The sequence below is a fragment of the Monodelphis domestica genome, chromosome 4, assembly GCF_027887165.1.
Source record: "Monodelphis domestica isolate mMonDom1 chromosome 4, mMonDom1.pri, whole genome shotgun sequence".
NCBI lineage: Eukaryota > Metazoa > Chordata > Mammalia > Didelphimorphia > Didelphidae > Monodelphis > Monodelphis domestica.
The window spans coordinates 103,882,036-103,898,493 of NC_077230.1; the positions used below are offsets into that span (position 1 = coordinate 103,882,036).

At 35.4% G+C, this 16,458-nt stretch overlaps 1 protein-coding gene across 1 annotated transcript in view; it reads left to right on the top strand.

Annotated features, from left to right (window-relative positions):
* Nucleotides 1-16,458, top strand: part of CLSTN2 (calsyntenin 2) — a 1,000,106-nt gene that overhangs the window by 559,359 nt on the left and 424,289 nt on the right. The window lies entirely within an intron of this gene.

Here is a 16,458-nt window from a genome sequence, read left to right on the forward strand (position 1 = left end):
CAACACATTTTATTTATAGACCAGAGTTTGTTCAGCCATTCAATAAGCACCTACATTGTTTCCAGTTCTTTACTGCCACAGAAAGAACCACTATCAGTTTGCTAATGTGTTTGGGACTTTTTATATAGAATCATAGTTAATTTTTGTCTCTATATAAAGTATAATCACAAGTAAAGTGGCAAACAAGAGAATGCTTCATAGGCTTTGGAAAAATATAAAATATCATTCCAAAGTTTTATATTTCTGGAGAGAATGTCTAGAAATGTCTGCTTTATACCATTTATTCTGACAATACTTCCTGTTTCTAAGACTGAATTTTGTTATTAATGAGGAGAAGTAAATTAGACCAATGTTGAAGCCCACCCTGTACTCTAGGATGAAGATTCTTAACCGTTTTGGTGTTGTGAACCCCTTTGGCAACCTACTAAAGACTCTGGAAGTCTTATGTTTTGTTTTGTTTTTTTTAATTCATAATTGAAGGAAATGCCAACTCTCTGAGGTTACTGAAAATAAATATTTTTCCATCTAAGTTCAGAGATCCTTTAAACTCTATTAATAGATCTGTGGACCCAGATTAAGAGACCTGTTCTTGGACCAATACTGTCCAAAGGCAGAGAGGATGCAAGGACCCTTAGGGTCATTGGTTCTTTGTTTTATCATCAATTCATCCTGCAGTCTGCTTTGACTTTGTATTCTGGCCCTAGTAGCTGAGCTCTTGCTTGTTATCTCTGTGGCCAAAACTTTGCCTTGTATCCCCAATGTAAGCATCTGTGCCTTATTTTATCACTTCATGTCTCTGTTTCCTCTGAAAGTGGGGGTCTATTTTGTTCTTTCAATTATTCCAAATACTTTCATAATATCCTCTAAGTTTCCCCAATCCTTTTATCTAGATTAGCACCACCTATGATTAGATTTCCCTGAGACTGACAGCCTTCTTTGGTTGGACCTCCAGCTATTACTTGCAACTAATTTCCCTGGTTCTTAATTTTCTCTCTTAGCCCTCTTAGATGACTTTGTATTTGCTCATATATTTGATTGTTGTTTCCTGCTCCCAGCTCCACCTCCATAAGACTGTAAACACTTTGAATAATAAGACATTTGATTTTTGTCTCTGTATCCTCTGGATCCAACCAAAGTTCTTACACACAGTAAGCCTAATAAATATTTGTTGTTTGACTATCTGTGATTTCATTAATGTAGAGGGTTCTCTGGTGAGGAAAAACTCCCACAATTGCCAGGATTGTTATAAAATACTTATCTTCCATCTTTGAATCAGTACAGTGTATTGGTCCCAAGGCAGAAGAGCAGTAAGGGCTAGGCGATGGGGGTTAAGGGACTTATCCAGGGTCACACAGCTAGGAAGTGTCTGAGGCCAGATTTGAAGCTAGAACCTCTGCTCTCTAGGCCTGACTCTCAATCCATTGAGCCACCTAGCTACTCCAGTATAGGATCATAGATTGAGAACTGGAAGGAATTTTTAATTTAGTTCAATCACTTCATTTTACACATGAGGAAACAAAAGCCTAGAGAAATTAAATAGATTGATCTAAGTCAATCTTAGAGCTAAGATTTGAACTCAAGTCCTCTGACTCTAGAGAAGTATTCTTTCCATTGAACTATGCTTCTTGGGATGTCAGTTGTGGGGATCACATAGCTAATATATTTCAGAAACAAGATTGGAAACCAGATCTCCCTGATTCTAGAACAGTCCATTAATAAGCACTTAAATGCTTTCAATAGTACCAACTGCCTGCTTATACTTTGTCCTCTTGCCTACCTCTTGGAAATCCCTGATTGTCTTTCCCACCCCTCGAAAATCTGTATGATTTCTAAATCCCCATCTTCTCTAGTTTGACCTATTTTGCCTCTGACTGAACCCACTTGTCATAAAGGTTTCCTTTGAAATCTACCCTCTGTCCCTTTCAGCATAATCTCCTTCTCAGCTGTCTGTCTCTCTCTGGGATGTGAGTAATGTAATGAGCTCAGCAATATGACAATCATCACCATAAGATCATTTTTCTTATGAGCCCTTGTTTACCCACATCAGAAAACCATGATCTTTGGTCCCCTTCATAATCACCAAGTCTGTCCTAACCATATATCTTGATCTGCCTTGCTGTTATTCTTATAGCATCATTAGAGTCATCTAATTAGAAGTAATCCAATTAAGATCTTTCCTCCTTTCTGTTGTTCTAAGGAAATTGAACTCCAATTACTTTTCCCTTCCCTACCCCCTGCACTGCTTGTATGTCTCCCCAACACGCCTAGATACATGGCAGATATTTATTTTTAATGAGAAGAAGACCAAGAGTTTCATTAAGATGTATTTCTGAGATCTCTTCCAGGTTACTATTCGGTTTGTGCTAGTTTTGTTAACAGCTAATTGGTTTCAGATCACTAAGTCGACATTTGTTTACACATTGACATCTAACTACATACCAATAAATAATTTTCTTCCTTGCTGAGAGGATGTAATCAGCATATTGTGACCTTTTCACATAACTGTCGAGTTTAGGGATATAGTACTTTTCAAGCTGAATTAAACACTATGTATTTGACCTACCCCATAATGATGGCATATGCATGAATATGGTCCTAACAAGTCTGTTTGCTTTTTATGCTTAACTCTCACCATGCCCTCTAAAAGGAAAGTTATTTTGATGGCCCCAATAAAACATATAGTATAAAACTGAAATGAGATAGAATTCCAGAAGTGCAAAAGACCTCATCAATCTGATTAGTCAAATTGTCTCACTTTGCAGATGGGGAAATAAAGACCAAGGAAATGAAGTGACTTTCCCAAAATCATAGTTATTTAATCAGAGATGTCAGACTGAAATTGAAGTTCCAATTCTTAGTCCATTGCTTTTGTGATTGAATTGAACTCTTCTCTTTCCATCCAGATTGAACTGTAACCATTGTTTGGATGAGTCATGTAGATTTTCTTTTATTTAGTGATGTTCTTTTTTTACATCAGATTCATTTCTGAATTTATCCTTCTCTACTCCCTGCCTCCTCCCCAACCAAAGCCATGTCTTGTACCAAAGAACAAAGAAAGAAAAAAAGCAATTCAACAAGACTAATACATAAATTGTGACTGACAGTATGTGAAATGTTCCATATCCATAATCCATTTTTTTTCTACAAAAAAGATGCATTTTCTCACCTCTTTTTTTGTGCCAAGCTTGGGCAACTCTAATAACATAGTATTTAGTTGTTGTTTTTCTCTTTCTCTTCTTTTATTTTTCCTCTCCCTCCCCCTTTTAACCTCTTAAATTGTTGTGTTCATTGGGCATATGGTTCTCCTGGCCCTGCTTATTTCACTCTCCTTTCATTCAAAATGATTCACTTTTGAATCAGAAATATAAGAGAAAATTATAGGATCTTTATTAAAATAATGAAAAATAGAGTTTGATCCTTGTTATTCTCCTGAATGTATTTCTCCTATTGGTCACATGTTTAACATTCCTAGAGGCTAAGGGAAAAATTATCTCTTTGAGCAATCAATGCTAAACTGAATGCAAAAAAAAAAAATCTCTATTACCAGACTTGGTCCCAAACGAGCCCAATAGGATTGCAACTAATTGGGGGCAAGGATAAAAATTAAAGATTTCATGAGAACAGAACCAGCACATTTGATCTGCATAAGTTAAAGAGCTTGACAACTACTGCTTGGAAGACAAAGAGAAGAAATTCTATGTTCCCTTTGTATGAGAAAAGCATTCCAAGGTGACATTTTTAGCAATAGGGTTATTTGTTAACTTGTCCCCAAAGGGCTTTGTCCTAATTCTGGGTAGTTCTTGTTTTGGATCATTGAATATCCTTTTTCTCTAAACAGAGAGGAAATAGATATTCTAGGAGGCAGTGGAAAGTACATGGGGGGAACCAATCAGGTGTTTAGAAAACAGACCTATCTTGAATTATATACCAAATTACTGAAAAGATATGATGAAGGATGGAAAATACTGAAAGCCTCCAGAAGGTATTGGCATCTGGAGGTTTTAGAAGAAATGCAGATGGACAGTAAAGTTGCAGCCTTAGGAACCTGCTGATTCCAGTGGACATCAATTTGAAATTGTCCTGAAATTTTTTACAAACATAGAAGGCAGATAGTATGATTTATGTTTTATACATAGTAACATATAATACATATTTCCATGTTCATCATATTGTAAAAGACACATGCTGTTTACATTAGAAAAAAAATCATGGAGGAAATGAAGGATGATATATTTCAATTTTCATTCAGATTCTCTTCCTTCTAAGGCAGTGAATATTTTTCTTTTGTCATGAGTCTCTTGGAGTTATCCTGGATTCTTACCTTGTTGATAATAGTTAAGTCATTCACAGTTGATTATCAAAAATTGCTATATAACAAAGTTCTCTTGATTTCACTCACTTCACATTGCATCACTTCATATGTCTTCCAGGTTTTTTTTTTATCATATTGTTTGTCATTTCTTATGGCATGATAGTATTCCATTATAATCACATACCACAAGTTGGTCAGCCATTCCCCAAGTGATGAACGTCCCTTCAGTTTCTAGTTCTTTGCCACCACAAAAAGAGCTGGTATAAATAGTTTTGTATTGGTTGGTTCTTTTCCTCTCTTTAATCTCTTTGGGATACTGACCCAGGAATGGTATTTCTAACTCAAAGGGTATGCATAGTATGATGGTCTTTTGGGCATCGTTCCATTTTGCTCTCCAGAATGGTTACATCAGTTTGTAGCTCCACCAGCAATATATTAGTGTCCCAATTTTTCCACAACCCTTCCAGCGTTTACCATTTTCTTTTTTTGTCATGATAGCCAGTTTGACGGGTGTAAGGTTGTACTGAAGAATAGTTTTAATTTGCCTTTCTTTAATCAACAGTGATTTGATGCATTTTTTCATAATAGTTTTAATTTATTTATCTGAGAATTATATGTTAATATCCTTTGACCATTTGTCAATTGGGAAATGCTTTGTATTCTTACAGATTTGACTCCATCTTCTACATATTTGAGAAATGAAGCCTTTTTTAGACTTGTTATAAAGATTTTTTTCCCCAGTTTCCTCTTTGCCATTTCTTTTTTTCCTTTCCTTTTTTTTGGTCAATTTCAAACATTATTCCTTGTTTACAAAAATCATATTCTATTGCTCCCTCCCTCCCCCCACCCTTCCCATAGCCAACATGCAATTCCACTGGATATTAAATGTGACATTGATCAGAAGCTATTTCCATGTCGTTGATGTTTGCACCAGGATGTTCATTTAGAGTCTACATCCCCAATCATATCCCCTCGATCCATGTAATTAAGCAGTTGTTTTTCTTTGGTGTTTCTACTCCCACAGTTTTTCCTCTGAATGTGGATAGTGTTCATTCTCATAGATCCCTCCCGGTTTTTTAGGATCACTGCATTGTCACTACCGTAGAAGTCCATTACATTAAATTGTACCACAGTGTATCAGTCACTGGGTACAATGTTCTGCTTCTGCTCCTTTTGCTCTGCATCACTTCCTGGGGGTTGTTCAGGTTCCCATAGAATTCCTCTACTTTATGATTCCTTTTAGCATAATAGTATTCCATCACCAACATATACCAAAATTTATTCAGCCATTCCCCAATTGAAGGGCATCCCCTCATTTTCCAATTTTTTGCCACCACAAAGAGTGCAGCTATGAATATTTTTGTACAGGTCTTTTTCCTTATTATCTCTTTGGGTTACAAACCCAGCAGTGCTATGGCTGGATCAAAGGGAAAACAGTCTTTTAGTGCTCTTTGGGAATAGTTCCAAATTGCCCTCCAGAATGGTTGGATCAATTCACAACTCCACCAGCAATGCAATAATGTCCTAATGTTGCCACATTCCCTTCAGCATTCATTACTTTCTGTTGCTGTCATGTTAGCCAATCTGCTAGGTGTGAGGTGATACCTCAGAGTTGTTTTGATTTGCATCCCTCTGATTATAAGAGATTTAGAACACTTTTTCATGTGCTTAATAATAGTTTTGATTTCTTTGACTGAAAATTGCCTATTCATGTCCCTTGTCCATTTATCAATTGGAGAATGGCTTGATTTTTTGTACAATTGGTTTAGCTCTTTATAAATTTGAGTAATTAGACCTTTGTCAGAGGTTTTAGTTATGAAGATTATTTCCCAATTTGTTACTTCCCTTCTAATTTTGCTTATATTGGTTTTGTTTGTACAAAACCTTTTTAATTTGATGTAATCAAAATTATTTATTTTTCATTTTGTGATTTTTTTCTAAGCCTTGCTTGGTTTTAAAATATTTCCTTTTTCTAAGGTCTGACATGTATACGATTCTGTCTTCACCTAATTTACTTATAGTTTCCTTCTTTATGTTCAAGTCATTCACCCATTCTGAGTTTATCTTGGTGTAGGGTGTGAGTTGTTGGTCCAAACCTAATCTCTCCCAGACTATCTTCCAATTTTCCCAGCAGTATTTTTTTAATCAAATAATGGAGTCTGGTCCCAAAAGCTGGGATCTTTGGGCTTATCATAGACTGCCTTCCTGAGGTCACTTACCCCAAGTCTATTCCACTGATCTTACTTTCTGTCTCTTAGCCAGTACCATATTGTTTTAATGGCCACTGCTTTATAGTATAGTTTGAGATCTGGAACTGCAAGGCTACCTTCCTTCACATTTTTTTTCATTATTTCCCTGGATATCCTTGATCTTTTGTTCTTCCAAATGAACTTTGTTATGGTTTTTTCTAATTCAGTAAAAGAATGTTTTTGGTAGTTCGATGGGTACGGCACTAAATAAGTAAATAAGTTTGGGTAGGATGGTCAGTTTTATTATGTTAGCTCATCCTACCGATGAGCAGTCAATGTTTTTTCTGATTGTTTAGATCTAGTTTTAATTGTGTGGAAAGTGTTTTGTAGTTGTGTTCATATAGTTCCTGTGTTTGTTTTGGCAGATAGAATCCTAAGTATGTTATATTGTCTAGAGTGATTTAAAATGGAATTTCTCTTTCTAATTCTTGATGCTGTGATGTGTTGGAGATATATAGAAATGCTGATGACTTATGTGGGTTTATTTTGTATTCTGCAACTTTGCTAAAGTTGTTGATTATTTCCACTAGCTTTTTAGTTTATTCTCTAGGATTCTTTAAGTAGAAAATCAAATCATCTGCAAAGAGTGATAGCTTGGTCTCCCCATTGCCAATTTTAATACATTCAATTTCTTTTTCTTCTCTAATTGTTACTACTAGTGTTTCTAGTACAATGTTAAATAATAGCGGTGATAATGGGCATATTTGTTTCACTCCTGATCTTATTGGGAATGCATCTAGTTTATCCCCATTGCAGATGATGTTGGCTAATGGTTTCAGATATATACTGTTTATTATTTTTATAAAAGACCCTTCTATTCCTATACTTTCTAGTGTTTTCAGTAGGAATGAGTGTTGTATTTTGTTGAAGGCTTTTTCTGCATCTATTGAGATAATCATGTGATTTTTGTTGGTTTGCTTGTTGATGTGGTCAATTATTTGGATGGTTTTCCTAATATTGAACCATCCTTGCATTCCCGGTATAAATCCCACCTGATCATAGTGAATAACCCTTGTGATGACTTGCTGGAATTTTTTTGCTCTTATCCTATTTAATATTTTTGCATCTCTGTTCATTAAGGAAATTGGTCTATAGTTTTCTTTCTCTGTTTTTGACCTGCCTGGCTTTGGAATCAGTACCATATTTGTGTCATAAAGTGAATTTGGTAGAACTCCCTCTTTGCTCATTATGTCAAATAGTTTTTATAGTATTGGCATTAGCTGTTCTTTGAATGTTTGATAGAATTCACTTGTGAATCCATCAGGCCCTGGGGATTTTTTCTTGAGGAGTTCTTTGATGGTTTGTTCAATTTATTTTTTGTTAATATGGGATTATTTAAGAATTCTGTTTCTTCTGTTAATCTAGGCAATTCATATTTTTGTAAATATTCATCAATGCCACCTAGTTTGGCATATTTATTGCCGTATCATAGGGCAAAATAGTTTTTAATGATTGCCTTAATTTCGTCTTCATTGGAGATGAGGTCTCCCTTTTCATCTTTGATACTGTTTATTTGGTTTTCTTCTTTCCTTTTTTTATTAGATTGACCAGTACTTTGTCTTTTTTGTTTGTTTGTTTGTTTGTTTTTCTTCAAAGTACCAACTTCTAGTCTTATTTATTAGTTCAATGGTTCTTTCACTTTTGATTTTATTAATTCCTCCTTTAATTTTTAGGATCTCTAATTTAGTTTTCTTCTGGGGATTTTTAATTTGTTCACTTTCAAGTATTTTTTATTCGCATGTCCAATTCATTGACCTCTGCCCTCCCTAATTTGTTAATATATGAACTCAAGGATATAAATTTTCCCCTGAGTACTGCTTTGGCCGCATCCCATATATTTTGAAAGGGTATCTCATCATTGTCATTTTCTTCAATGAAATTGTTTCTATGATTTGTTCTCTATCTAACCGATTTTGGAGAATCATATTATTTAATTTCCAATTAATTTTTGATTTGGCTCTCCATGTATCCTTACTGATCATTATTTTTATTGCATTATGTGGAAAGGAAACAAGACTGACAGTTGGTGGGGGAAGGGGCCATCTGGGAGTGGCAGTTGGGTCTTGTGACTAGCACTTCCTTCCTGCTGGGTGGGACTTGCTTGCTTCCTGGGGTTGGAGGAGGAAGGAGCTTGTTCAGCCCAGTCTGGTGTTGTGTGCCACCTCTTCTTGGTTAAGACTGAAGATTCAGGCCCAATCACTTCTTAAGGTTAGAATTGTTCTTGTTTGCTTTCTGTCTACTGCTAAGATTCTAAAAAAACAAAAGAGGGCTGATAGACAGTAGACGGGAGTGGGACAAACCTTCCACCAGCCTCTTGGGCCTGGCCTCAGGTCTGAAGCTGAGAAAAAAACTCCAGTCCCAACTGGTTATTAAACTTTATATTATTTGAATTTGCAGTCACATAAGTGGACTATCTTTTCTGGTCATAGAGGGAGTTGAACTTCAGTTCAGTTTTCCAGGAGAAAGAGTCCTTATCAAACCCCTGTTGTTTCCTCTCAGCAGAGGGCATCTCCCTCCTTTGCCTCACCAAGCAATATACCCTCTCTCCCCTTAACTCCTCCTTACCCCCATACAAACCTCTCAAGTTATCCCCTGTTTTCCAATCCTCCATTTCCTTTCCCAAATAAATATTAGTTTTGATCTGAAAAAGTTGCATTTATTATTTCTGCTTTCCTACATTTTTGCCATGTTTTTATGACATAGTACATGTTCAATCTTTGTGAATGTACCATGTGCTACTGAAAAGAAGGTGTATCCCTTTTTGTCCCTATTTATTTTTTTCCATATATCTATTAACTCTAATTTTTCTAAGATTTCATTCACATATTTTACCTCTTTCTTATTTATTTTTTTTATTTGATTTATCTAAATTTCATAGTGGTAGGTTCAGGTCTCCCACTAGTATAGTTTTACTGTCTGTTTCCTCCTTCAACTCCACTACTTTATCCTTTAGAAATTTGGATGCTATACCATTTGGTGCATACATGTTGATTACTGATATTTCCTCATTGTCTATACTCCCTTTTATCAGGATGTATTTACCTTCCCTATCCCTTTTAATCTATTTTTACTCTGGCTTTGTCAGATATCATGATTACTACTCCTGCCTTCTTTCTATCAGTTGAGGCCCAATAAGATTTGCTCCAACCTTTAATTCTAAAATTGTGAGTGTCTACCCACCTCAGATATATTTCTTATAGACAACATATGGTAACCCACTCTCCTTTTTATTTTCGTTTTATGGGTGAGTTCATCCCATTCAGGTTCAAAGTGATGATTGTCACTTGTGTATTCCCCAGCATTTTGATATCCTTTCCTAGTTCTGTCCTTTCTTCTTTTGCTATATCCCTTTAAATTTGTGCTTTGCTTTTAATCAATCCCCCTAATCCACTCCCTTGATATGCCTCCCTTTCTAGCCTTGCCCTTTTTCTTCAGATTTTTTTTAGGGTCTGTTAAGTTCCCTCCCCCATCTCTTTCCCTCCCTTTTTGTACTCCTTTTCCCCTAACCCCCTTAGTTTTCCCTTCTAACTTTACCTGTAGTATAAGATAGAATTCAATACCCCAATTGATATAGATGTTCTTCCCTCTCAGAACTGATTTCACTGAGAGTAAGATTTAAGTATTACCCTTTAAGACTCTCTTCCTCTCCTTCTAATAAGAGTATTCTTCCCCTCCCCTTCCCATGCATATCTTTGTGTGATAAAGATTATCCTATTTACTTTATTTCTTCAAGTATCTCTTGGTGCCATCTTCAATCCCCCCCTTTACTTTTTTTGCATATTATCTTATAGCATTTATTACCCCAGTCTCTTCCTGTGAATGATTCTTCTAATTACTATCTTAGTGAATATAATTTTTGAGAGTTACAAATAACATTTCCCCCATATATTAATATATATAATTTTATCTAATTATGGCCCTTAAAGAAGAAAGTTTGAATAAAAAAACATTTTCCACTTTTCCCTCTCTTTCTTATTTACCTTTTCATGTTTCTCTTGATCTTTGTGTTTGGATATCAAACTTTCCACTTAGTTCTGGTCTTTTCTTTACAAATACTTGGAAATCTTCTATTTTGTTGAATGTCCATACTTTCCCCTGGAAGTATATAGTCAGTTTTGATGGATAGGTGATCCATGGTTGAACACCCAATTCTCTTGTTTTTCTGAATATAATATCCCAAGCCTTGTGGTCCTTTAGAGTGGAAGCTGCCATTTCTTGTGTGATCCTAATTAGTGCTCCTTGGTATCTGGATTGTCTCTTTTTGGCTTCTTGTAGAATTTTCTCCTTAGCTTGAAAGCTCTTGAATTTGGTGATTACATTCTTGGGAGTTGTCTTTCCAGGATTTAGTGTAGAGGGTGTTCTATGAACTCTTTCAATATCTATTTTCCCCCCTTTTTCAAGAATATCAGGGCAGTTTTCTTGGATGTTTTCTTGTAGTATGATGTCAATATTTCTGTTTTTTTTCTGGATTTTTAGGTAGACCAATGATTCTCAAATTGTCTCTCCTTGCTCTGTTTTCCTGATCTGTCATCTTCTCAGTGAGATATTTTATGTTTTCTTCTATTTTGTCAGTATTTTGACTTTACTTTTTAAATTCTTGTTGTTTTGCAAGATCATTGTCTTCCAATTGCCTAATTCTGAAATTTAAAGACTGGTTTTCCTTTTCAGTTTGTTCTATCCTGCTTTTCGTGGCTTCCAGCTATTTCGCCAATTGGGCATTCTTGTCCGTTAAACTGTTATTTTCTCTTTGAACTATTTCCCACTTTTCTTGCCAGAATGCTTCCATCTTTTTGATAAGCTCCAATTTAAATTCTTCAAGAGCTTGTGGACAATTTCCATTTTTTGGAAGGTTTTGGTCCATTTATTTGAATTTCCTCTTCTATTTCCTCTGTTGACCGGTTTTTCTGACGTAAAAGTTTTCCAGGGTCAATCCCTTCTTGTTTTTCTTGGAGGGAGGTTGTTGTTCCTGGACACTATTTGACATCACTGTGGATCTTTTTCCTTCCCTTTTTCGTCAGAAATCTGATTGAGATGGGCAGGCTCTCTGTGTATGGAGTTAAGGAACAAGGATTTTGCCTGAGGCAAGCTCTTGAATCTCTGCAGCTTCTGTTGTTTGCTTCCCTTCTCTGTGCTATCTTCCCATGAGTGCCCACAGTCTGTACTCTTCAGCGTGCTGGGGTTTCAGGTGTAGCTACTCTCAGGAGTAGGTCTTTGGTGGTCTTAGTCAGCTCCTAAGGACCTAGAAGTGCCCCTCACTCACCCTAGAGGTGCCCCTTGCTCGCTCACTGATTCTGGCGCGCGCTGGCTCTGTAGGTAGGATGGGGGAGGATAGATCCACTCACATTTGGTGGGAGCTTTTTCACCCTCTTATAGTGTGGAAATGCCCAAATCCTACATACCTTCACTGCTGTGCCCTACTATAGAGTCCCTTTGTTCTCATGAATTTGGTTTTTTTGGTCTTTTGAGGTAGTCTATATCAGTGGGTGCTGAGGAGAGGAAGAGTCCTGTGTCTAGACTTCTGCCATGTTTACTGGGAAGTCCCCTCCACTTTGCCTTTTCATCTCAATTGCATTGCTTTTGTTTGTGCAAGAACTTTTAAACTTTCATGTGGTCAAAGTTATTCATTTTTCATCCCATAATGTTCTATGTGTCTTGTTTTGATCTAAATACTTCCCTTATCCATAAGTCTGACAGAAAAACTATCTTCTGATCTCCTAATTTGTTTATGAGATCAACATTTATTTTTAATCATGTATACATTTTGATTTTACCTTGGTATATAGCATGAGATATTGGTTGATTCCTACTTTCTGCCATACTGTTTTCCAGCTTTCCTGTCATTTTTTGTCAAATAGTGAGTTCTCCCATAAGCATAGATCTGTGGCTTTGTCAAACCCTACGTATGTTACTATAGTTATTTACTATTATATGTTGAGTGCCTAGTTTATTCCATTGGTCCTCCAATCTATTTCTTAGCCAATTCCAGATTCTTTTAATGATCAATACTCTTTAATATTGTTTGAAATCTGGTAGAGCTAAACTACCTTCCTTCATATTTTTTTACATAATTCTCTCAATATTCTAGATCTTTTTTTTTCTTCTAGATGAATTTTATTTTTTTTCTAGCTCTATGAAATAATTTTAGGTAGTTTGATTTGTCTGACACTGAATAAGTAAATTGATTTATGAAAAAATTGTCATTTTTATTATTGACTCAGGCTAACTATGAGTAATTAGAATTTTTCCAATTGTTTAGATTTTACTTCACTTGTGTAAAAAGTTTTTCATAGGGGTAATTATTTATTTCCTGCATTTGTCTTGGCAGGTAGATTTGCAGGTATTTCATATTGTCTATAATTATATTAAATGTGTTCTATTTCTATCTCTTGCAATTGGGCTTTACTGGTAGTATGGAGAAATGCTTATAACATATGTGGGTTTATTTTATATGCTGCAACTTTGCTAATGTTGTTCATTGTTTCAATTAATGTGGTTTGGGGGGAGCACTTATTCTCTAGGATTTTTCATATATACCATCATATCATCTGCAAAGAATAATAGTTTTATTTCCTTATTGCCTATTCAGATTCCTTCTATTTCTTCTTTTATTGCTATTGCTAGCATTTCTAGTACCATATTAAATAATAGTGGTGATAATAAGCATCCTTTTTTCAATCCTGATCTTAGTTAGGAGGCTTTAGTTTATTCCCATTATATATGATGTTTGCTGATGATTTTAGATAGATGTTAGTTATCATTTTGAGAAGTTTTCCATTTGTTTCAATGTTCTCTATTGTTTGTTTTTTTTTTTTTATTTCAAACCCTTATCTTCCATCTTAGAATTGATTCTAAGGCAGAAGAATGGTAAGGGCTAGACAATGGGGGTTAAGTGACTTGTCCAAGGTCATACAACTAGGATGTATCTGAGGTCAGATTTGAATTGAAGACCTCCTGTCTATAGCTTTCAATTCCCTGAGCTACCTAGCTACCCTCTCTACTGTTTTTAATAGGAATGTGTGATCTCTTGTGCCTTTATATTAGCCATCTATCATACCTGGAATGTACTTCCTATTCACTTCTGGCTACTAGAATCTGTTTTCCTTCAAGATTTATCTTAAACATTCTTAAATACATGAAACTTTTCTCCCTTGCCCCGACTTGCTGACGCCTTTCCCTACAACAAACTTTAATTCATTTTATTTGTACGTTGTTTCCCTTTCCCAGCTAGATTTTTGAATCCCAAGAAATGATCATCTCAATGCATTCTTAAGCTGAATAAATATGGATTATCATTATAAACAAAACATTTATTTGTTTTATTTCCTATTCTTTTTGAGGACAAGGATCCTTTAACTTTGATCTATCACCTACAATAGTGCCTGGTATTTCAGTCTTCATCAGCTCACAATTATTCACTTTTGAGTCAGAAATACAAAAGAAAATTATGAGATTTTTATTAAAGTAATGAGAAATGGAGGTTGCTGTTTATTATTCTCTTTAATGTATTTCTGCTATTGGTCACACTGTTAACATTTTTAGAAGCTAAGAGAAGAAAATGTAAAAAAGTGTAGCAGGCAGCTGAATCAATGTGGTTGACTGATTGATTGCCCTATACAAAATAAAGCAGGGTTCAATGAATATTAAGGTAGGCCTCCAGGTTGAAAAGATTGTCAATTCATTTTTTTTTGTCAGTAAAAAAGTTTTGTAGATTAAATGCCTGCTGTGTTAAGGCCAATTTTCCTTTAGCTGTGGTACCAGGATGAACCTTCCATTCTAGCTCTAAATTATATGATTTTATGAAAAAATTATAGTCTTTTTCCCTCAAGGACCATATGTTCTACTATCATAGCTTGCTGGTTCAATGGATAGAGCACTGGCCCTGGAATCAGAGAAAGACCTGAGTTCAAAATCTGTCCTCAAACAACTTCTTAGCTGTTTGACCCTGGGCAATTAACTTTGTGTGCCTCTGTTTCCTCATCTATAAAATAGGGATACCAGTAGCACCTCCCTCCCAAAGATGCTGTAAGGATCAAATGAGAAAAATAATTGTAAAGTGCTTAGTACAGTGACTAGCAATATAGTAAGTACTAAATAAATGTTAACTGTTATTATTATAATAGAAAAGCATATGGGATAGGGAGAGAGTCTGAGGCAGATGTAGGAACAGAAGTAGAGAGGGTAGGCTACCCTTTTTTGTATTATTGTTAAAGCAAAGGAGGAGGCATTATGGCCTGATTTGCATATGCAGAAAATGCTGATTCCAAAGTTCAATTGTGCCAAATGAATCAGGGAGTTATCAGGGCAAAGATCCTGCACTTTGCTTCTGGTTCTTTTAGCAGAAGATTGGTGAAACCTATTAGATCATCATCAGGCTATTGATAGCACTCCCACTTTCTGTGCCATAAGCACAGGATCATTTTGGAAGACAATGATGTCCCATCATTGAATTAATAATCACTTCAATCTTTTAGAGTGGAAAGAACACAGTGATCTTTCCTAGCTTCCCCATTTACTAGTTATATAATGCTAGGACAAGTTGTTTCCCTTCTTTGAGTTCCATTTTTCTCATCCATTCATCAAATGTATTTAGTTATTCTATCAATGAAATACTGCATATGGGAGTGCTTTAGATATAATAGTTGATATTTATATAAGCTTTAAGATTTGTAAGGAACTTTACCTATTTTATCTTCTTTGAGCCTCACAACAACCCCAAGAGGGAGGTAGTATAAGTTTTAGAATTCTCATTTTCTAGGTATAGAAAATAAGGATCAGAAAAATGAAGGGAATTGCCCATAATCAAATAGCTAGTGGTTGGATTTGATGACAACTCTAATGTTTCAAAGTCCAATACTCACTCCACTGTAATAAATGGCCTTCTTAAAAATAAACATACTTATAACATAGTTTACAAAGCATTTTCCTCACAACTACTTTGCAAAGCAGGCATTGCTAATATTATTGTACTTATTTTACAGGTTAGAAAAGTCACCTTTTATAAGTGAAAAAATGAGTCACAGATAATTGAAGTTAAGATCACTAGTTAGAAAGTGGCAGAAATGAGATTCAAACCTACTGTTCTCAGACATCCTATGCTTTCCATTTGATCACAACGGCTTTTAGAAAGTGATTGTTCATGAATGTAATGGACTTCACTACTAGCAGCAATGCAATGATCCAGGACAATTCTGCGGGACTTATAGAGAAAGAATATGCTATCCACATCCAGAGAAAGAACTGGGGGAGTAGAAACACAGAAGAAAAACAACTGCTTGATCACAGGGCTCTATGGGGATATGATTGGGGATATAGACTCTAAATGATCACCCTAATGCAAATATCAATAATATGGAAATAGGTCTTGATCAATGCACATGTAAAACCCAGTGGAATTGCTTGTTTGTTAGGGGAAGGAGTTGGGAGGATGGGGGGGAAAGAATATGAATCATATAACCATGGAAAAATATTCTAAATTAATTAATTAAATAAAAATTTTCAAACAAAAAAATGAAAGCAATTGTTCAGTCATTTTTCAATCCAGTCTAACTCTTCCAGATCTCCTTGGGATTTTTCTTGGCAAAGTGTTTTGCCATTTCCATCTCTAGCTCATTTTACAGATGGGATAAGTAAGGCAAAAAAGGTATGTGCAGGGTCATACAGCTAAGAAGTATCTGATATCAGATTTGAATTCAGGAAAAAGAATCTTCCTGCCTCCAGACTCTTCACTGTATCCACTGCACCACCACCCAGCTGGCCCAGAAAGTGATTACTAAGTATAGTTTTACTATTAATAATCATACGTTTATTTTTGTTATTCACATCATTAAATTATATTGTTAAAGATTCATGATAGTGTTATTAATAATGTGATTGATTTGTATATGATCAAGGACAATA